General features: G+C 47.7%; 1 long non-coding RNA gene across 1 annotated transcript; it reads right to left on the bottom strand.

Annotated features, from left to right (window-relative positions):
• Positions 1 to 4,963: 4,963 nt before the first annotated feature.
• On the bottom strand, positions 4,964 to 6,422 carry LOC125945915 (uncharacterized). Its single transcript, XR_007467209.1, has 3 exons — positions 5,869 to 6,422; positions 5,716 to 5,772; positions 4,964 to 5,072 (listed from the first exon to the last, which is right to left on the bottom strand). It is a non-coding gene; the product is annotated as an uncharacterized LOC125945915 (long non-coding RNA).
• Positions 6,423 to 6,656: the final 234 nt, after the last annotated feature.

Genomic DNA, 6,656 nt, shown 5'->3' with positions numbered 1-6,656 from the left:
GGCAAACTTGTTACTTTTGGTGATGTCCCAGTTACCTTTTCACCGCATCGGTCCATGCACACAGTACGGGGGGTAGTATCGGAAGCAGACCTCATCGACCTATCTGAAACCGGACTGATGGAAGCAGCAGAACGTCACGAATGTGCAGCGCATTGTTTTGAGACGGGACAACAAAGAAATCCCCACGAAACATCTGATACACACCTTTGAATTGAGCGTATTGCCACAAACCATTGTAGCCATAAGACAATACTAGACGATGCTACCAATGTCAAAGATTCGGCCATGGCTCGCAGAGCTGCCGTGGTCGTCTCACCTGTGCTCAGAGTGTGGATTAAAAGGTCATGCCTCAGACAATTGCGAGGCCACACCTCACTGCGTTAATTGCAATATTGACCATCCAGCGTACTCCCGATCTTGTCCAAGCTGGAAAAAAGAAATAACACTGAAAGTCCGTGAAAACGTATCGTTCAGGGAAGCACGCAAAAGGTGCTCAGCATTCCACACGACTACTTACGCTGATGCGGCGCGTCAAGGGGCAGCGTCGCAGCGGCTACTGCCACCTGCACAGCCCGCCCACAGCGAGCTGTCGCTTGTGGCTCCTGCCCGCAGGGTGGAAGGAGCTAAGCCTACTCACCACCAGCAAACAGGCCAGGTTACCCTAGGGTTGCCGGCACCACAACAGTCCTCAGTGGCAGCCTGCGCTACGCGTAGCGAACCCGCAGGGCCCGCCAGCAGCTCCCACGGTGAGTGCAAGGCTGCCTCACCCTCACCGGCCCCTGCTGGCGCTAGCGACAGCTGGCGCAGCTCAGGCCCAAAGGCAGCCTCAGGGGTGGTGGGCGCGAATGGCTCGTCCTTCGCGGGGAGACTCACGCCAAACTTTTGGGTGGCTAGAGCGCGTGTTCGGCGCCTCACAAGAAGCAATGGACACCACACCCATCCCGACGGCGCACCGAGCGGCGAGGTTCCCTCGACCGCTTCAGAAAGGACAAATCCTGCGTTACAGCGCCTGGAAAGGGCTCTGTAATCTAAGGCAACACTTCCTTTTTTAGTACACACAGCACCTATTTAATTTCAGTATGGATACACAAATCATACACTGGAACATCAGAGGCCTTCCTAAGGCCTTCTTAGGAAGGAACCTCGACGATGTCCAAGAACTTCTTTACCAACACAATCCAAAAGTGCTGTGTGTGTACAGGAAACGCACTTAAAATCGACACATACAAACTTTCTCCGACAGTATGTTACGTTTCGTAAAGATCGTGATGCTCTCGCATCATCAGGCGGTGTTGCCATTGTAATTCACAAAAGCATAGCATGTCAACGTTTGCAGCTACAAACGCCCCTTGAAGCAGTGGCAGTTCGACTTGGTCTCCTAAACAGACTCATCACTATTTGCTCGCTTTACATAGCCCCCCTATTACCAACTACACAAACATGAATTTCAGTCATTAATAGACGAATTGCCAGAACCTTGTTCTTGGCGATTTCAATACGCACAGCGGTCTGTGGGGCGACTCGCATCGATGCACGAGGCCGTCTAACTGAGCACTTTCTTTTCTCATCCGGTGCGTGTCTGCTACACAAAGAAGCTACCATATTATTGTCTCGCAAACAAAACCTTTTCCTCATCTATCTCAGCATAGCTTCTCCATCCATACTACCTGACCTTGAATGGGAAGTTATAAAAAACCCGTATGGGAGCGACCATTTTCCCGATACTACTGAGCGCACAAAGATATACGTATCTCCACCACATGCCCCCCGGTGGAAGGGCGATGCAGCGAACTGGTAGAAATTCCAAACACTTACCAGTACGATCTCGTGGGCTGACATGTCTTTGCTCGGAGTTGACGGTGCCGTCGAGTATTTTCCTAGGTTCCTAATTGATGCAGCATCCAAGTACATTCCCCAAACAAGTGGACTTCCTAGCAAACACCGTGTTCCATGGTGGAATGAACAATGTCAGAACGCACGTAGGCAGCAGAACACAAAGCATGGAGGCAGCTTCGTGATTCTCCTACTGCTGAGAACCTTGTCAATTTCAAGAAAATTAAGTGCCAAGGTAGGAGAACGCGCAGACAAGCCAGGAGAGACAGCTGGCAAAAATTCATATCAAGTATCAATTCATATACGGATGAGGCCAAGGTTTGGAACAGGGTCATTAGAGAAAGAGGACCACAAACGCATCCTACCTCCCCTGGTACACACGCAGCGAGACAACCTGGAGGACCAAGCGAACCATCTGGGTGCACATTTTGAACATGTGTCCAGTTCGTCGCACTATTCTCCACCGTTTCAAAGATACAAATCAGCAATAGACAAACAAAAAAACTAGACCGAAAGAGCACTGGGAACGAGCCATATAACCTACCTTTCTCCCTAGCAGAGCTGCAAGCATCACTCACCTGTTGCAACCAATCTGCCCCAGGCTCTGACCGCATACTATACGAAATGTGGAAGAACCTGCCCTCTGAAACTAAGAAAACCCTTCTGTCTCTATAACTCTATCTGGAACTCCGGCGACATCCCCTCTGCCTGGAAAGCGGCCATAGTGATCCCTATCCTGAAGCAGGGCAAGGATCCATCGTCCGTATCTAGTTACCTACCGGCCCATAGCTCTAACAAGCTGCCTTTGCAAAGCTTTCGAGAAAATGATAAACCGCCGTCTGGCACATTTCCTAGAATCAAACAAGCTGCTTGACCCATACCAGTGCGGTTTTCGCGAGGGTCGATCCACCACTGACCATTTGATACGTATTGAGGCAGAGATACGTGAAGCTTTTGTTCACAAACAATTATTTTTATCTCTGTTCCTTGACATGGAAAACGCCTACGACACCACATGGCCGTTTGGTATATTGAGAGACCTCTCCCACTTTGGTATACGTGGTAATATGTTAAATGTCATTGAAAGTTACCTGCTGAATTGCACATTCCGTGTTCGGGTTGGCAGTGCTTTATCACGATCTTTTGGGCAGGAAACTGGAGTGCCACAGGGTGGGGTGCTCAGTTGCACTCTCTTCATTATAAAAATGAATTCCTTTCGTCTATACATCCCACGCAACATGTTTTATTCAACATATGTCGATGATGTACAGATTGGATTTAAATCGTGCAACCTTCCAATCTGTCAGCGGCAGGTTCAACTTGGTATGGAACAAGGTGGCTAAATGGGCAGACGAGAATGGATTCTGCCTAAATCCCCAAAAGAGCACCTGCGTACTTTTTTCTAGAATGGAGGACTGTACCCCGACATTGACCTTCAAGGACAGCGTCTACCTGTAAAAACGGACATTCAGACCGCACCTAAACATCTAAAAACAAGGTGCATGAAAACAATGAATATTTTAAAAGTGTTGTCGCACACTACATCTGTCTGTTGAATTTGTATAAAAGCCTCATACGAACACGCCTTGACGGGGCCATAATTTATCAGTCAGCCACCGCAACCGCGTTGAAGATGCTGGATCCCGTCCACCATCTAGGTATTCATTCGCTTGTCAACAGGTGCATTTATGACAAGCCCTGTAGAAAGCCTTTACGTCGAATCCAATGAGTGGTCCCGCCACTTGCAGAACCTACACAGCTTTCATGTATTTCCTTAGAGTGAACGCAAACAGTGAACATCCCTCATATTCCACCGTAAATGATTTGTCCAGCTCCCACCTCTTTTATAACCGCCCTGCAGTAAGAGAGCCCTTCTCGTTGCGTGTGAGAAGTCTGGCTGAGGAAATGGATGTCCCACTCTTAGAACATCGTCTAATGATACCCACTATACAGGTCGCACCGTGGCAGTGGCAGATAGTAGACTGACTTGTCCTTTTTACATGTTACGAAGCACGCCCCGGTTGCACACATTCGAATGCATTTCCTTGCACTGCAGCACTCCTGTCCGGAATTTTACACCGATGCATCAGTCTCATGCTGGCGTCTCTTATGCAGCGGTTGGCCCATCATTTTCAGATGCCGACGCCCTGCACCCCCAAACGAGCATTTTCACAGCAGAGGCTTATGCAATAGTGTCGGCTCTTAAACATATCAAAGAATCAAAAATACCAAAAGCAATGATCTACGCAGACTCGCTGAGCGTAGTAAAACCTTTAAAATCTCTTAAATCATAAAAGGCACAAAATTCTTTATGTAATATTTATGCGTCTGCGCAGCATGTTGTGTGGTGTGCTGGGTGCCAGGACACCGAGACATCGAGGGAAATGTACTGGCAGACCAGGTGGAAACATAGGAAAATATTCCCGGCAATCAGCTGTAGGTAGTATAAACCTTACAGTTGGCTAAATAAATAAAGCGACACCACAGCACAATATGCTGCACAGTCAGATTACGGCAGGCACTAGCTGTGTTTCTTTGTACGTGACTATGTGAAATCAATTTTTTTTTCTATTTAAAAGTTCATAACAGGCAGTGCTTTGTTCTGAAGGCTTCGCATTGCAATTGCTGTTAAAGTGCCTTACGTGCAGTGCCGCTCGTCCCCGGCTCTGCACACGGACACTTGGGGTGGCGCTGTCGGGAGAGGCACACGGGCGGCAGCGGCCTCCTCTTCGCTGGAGATTGCCTGCTGCAACAAAGCATAGTAGACACACTGTGTGAGCGTTGCACCTGATGAATATGATTAGAATACTGTTATTGTTGCTTCAGTCCATGAACTGTTTGCTGAATCTCTTCAGATTTATTCACTCTGTACAGATATGCTTGATGCATCAACTGACCTACTCGTGACTACACATGCTTCACGGAAGTAACGAACCATATAATTAATCACAGGACGTTTCTGAACAGCATTGGTTTCTTATGTTATTCTAGAGGGGCCAGATTTTCATTGCTGCAAAGTATGGATATCGTGTGCTGGCATGTGTTCTTAATTAGCAGTAAAACATTCATCAGCTCTGAACAGTGTAACTTCCCCAAACCGGTCCACATAGCAACACAAAACGCTACGTACCTCGGCGTCATCGGCGAAAAAATCGACCAGCGCGTCGCCTGGGCCGGTCCGGCTCAAGACGTCCATGACACGGCCCTCCAGCCCGCCCAACCTGCCGCCTCCGGTTTTTCTGCAAGAACATGAACACGGTGAGCTTATGTTCCGAAGTATTTTGCTAGCTGCAGGCTCTCACCTCTTCTCCGACCCAACTAGCGCGGCAAGTTTTTTCATCTCGTGCACTATTCGCGCCCAATACTGGCGCGCCAGCGCTGGGCTGTTTTTACAGCCGGCCCTAGCGCGTTGAGCGCAGCAGTGAGCTCGTTCCACAACGCTTTTTTATGCGCAGCACTCGTACTTGGCGAGAGGCTTGTGGCGCCTCTCGCCAATTACGACGGGTGCTGCTCCATAAACTCAACAAACAGAGTGAAGTGGTCTGAGCTGCCGATACGCGGGATCTCGTTGGAGGTGCCGCCATTTTTTCGTACTTTCACTTTTCGCCGTACCGCAGCAAATTAATACAAGCAACAAGTCGTATCGTTTCACATATTTCACCATGCCGTTAGAAAATAGCGGTTACACTTAATGTTTTGTAACATTATCACAACATAATCACTGTTATTTTTAAACGTAATAAACTTCACAAACAAAATAACAGATCATTTTCCGCGGTTAAGTTCACTTCCAACATGTAGGGGGGATTTTTATCACTGCGCACTTCACCTTCTCCGGGGACAGACCGTTCAGATCGTTCTGAAAAGAAAAAGTTTGCTTACCAGTATCTGTTGCGATGTACTGCTTTCCAACCTTCATCGATTCTTGGTTATCCTGTGCTAATAAAAGCAAATGTGAGCATCCCGCGACCACCGCAGATGTTCAGATGCGACTGTGTAGGCATTAGGCACAAGAGGTCGATGTTGTTTACTCACGCTTCGCTTTCACGGTTTCCATGATGTTCACAGCTTCCGAAATTCTTCTCGGGCGAAAGCACACCACGGTGGCCGAGACTCATCTAATCGTGCAGCCTGCAAAGAAACTGACACCTTTTTTTTCCCTCGTTCCTTTGTGTGAACCATGCTTCTTCTCTTCGTTGACCCATGCTTCGTTCAATTAGCTACGAGCTGATTGAACGAGCTGTATGCTAAGCACTGTTATCTGCTGTGCAGCATTACTAGGCATGAGGTTTGGGTGTGATCCTTTTGCAAGAGACCGAGATATTTTTCGATCGTTTCAGACTATTGTACAGTTATTTACACCTGGAAGGTCTTATCTGCATGCAGTGATTGGTGGAGTTATCATTTACAGACTTGAAATGCTCAGTTCTTCACTTTCTACATCCTTCCATTCACTAACATCTCGTTAACTGCATTGCGCCATTTCGCCAGATGTCGACTGCTCTTTCTTGTTTCTAGAAAAAGCTTGCAGTATTGTCAAAGAAATCCTCGCACTCGCCCAGGTTTTGATTAAGTTCAGTTTTGCTACACTGTGCTAATTAATATTTTTGCAGCTGCTTTTGAACGAGCCGTGCATATGCATATATCTGTATCTAGCCTCTGGGGTATCGAGCTTTGGTTTGCTATACTAGTCGTGAGAATGGTTAGTTTTCTGGCGACATTGTCGATATACAAAATCGTTTTTTGGCCAGCGCTGCGGTACACAACGCTCATCGAAAAGTTCCTCGTTCCTTCTGACCTAGCAGTAACGACATATCCCTGCA

Source organism: Dermacentor silvarum, chromosome 5 (genome assembly GCF_013339745.2).
Source record: "Dermacentor silvarum isolate Dsil-2018 chromosome 5, BIME_Dsil_1.4, whole genome shotgun sequence".
In the NCBI taxonomy this organism is placed as follows: Eukaryota; Metazoa; Arthropoda; class Arachnida; order Ixodida; family Ixodidae; genus Dermacentor; species Dermacentor silvarum.
Note: the sequence above shows the minus strand (reverse complement) of the source record. Positions and strands in the feature narration are given on the sequence as shown.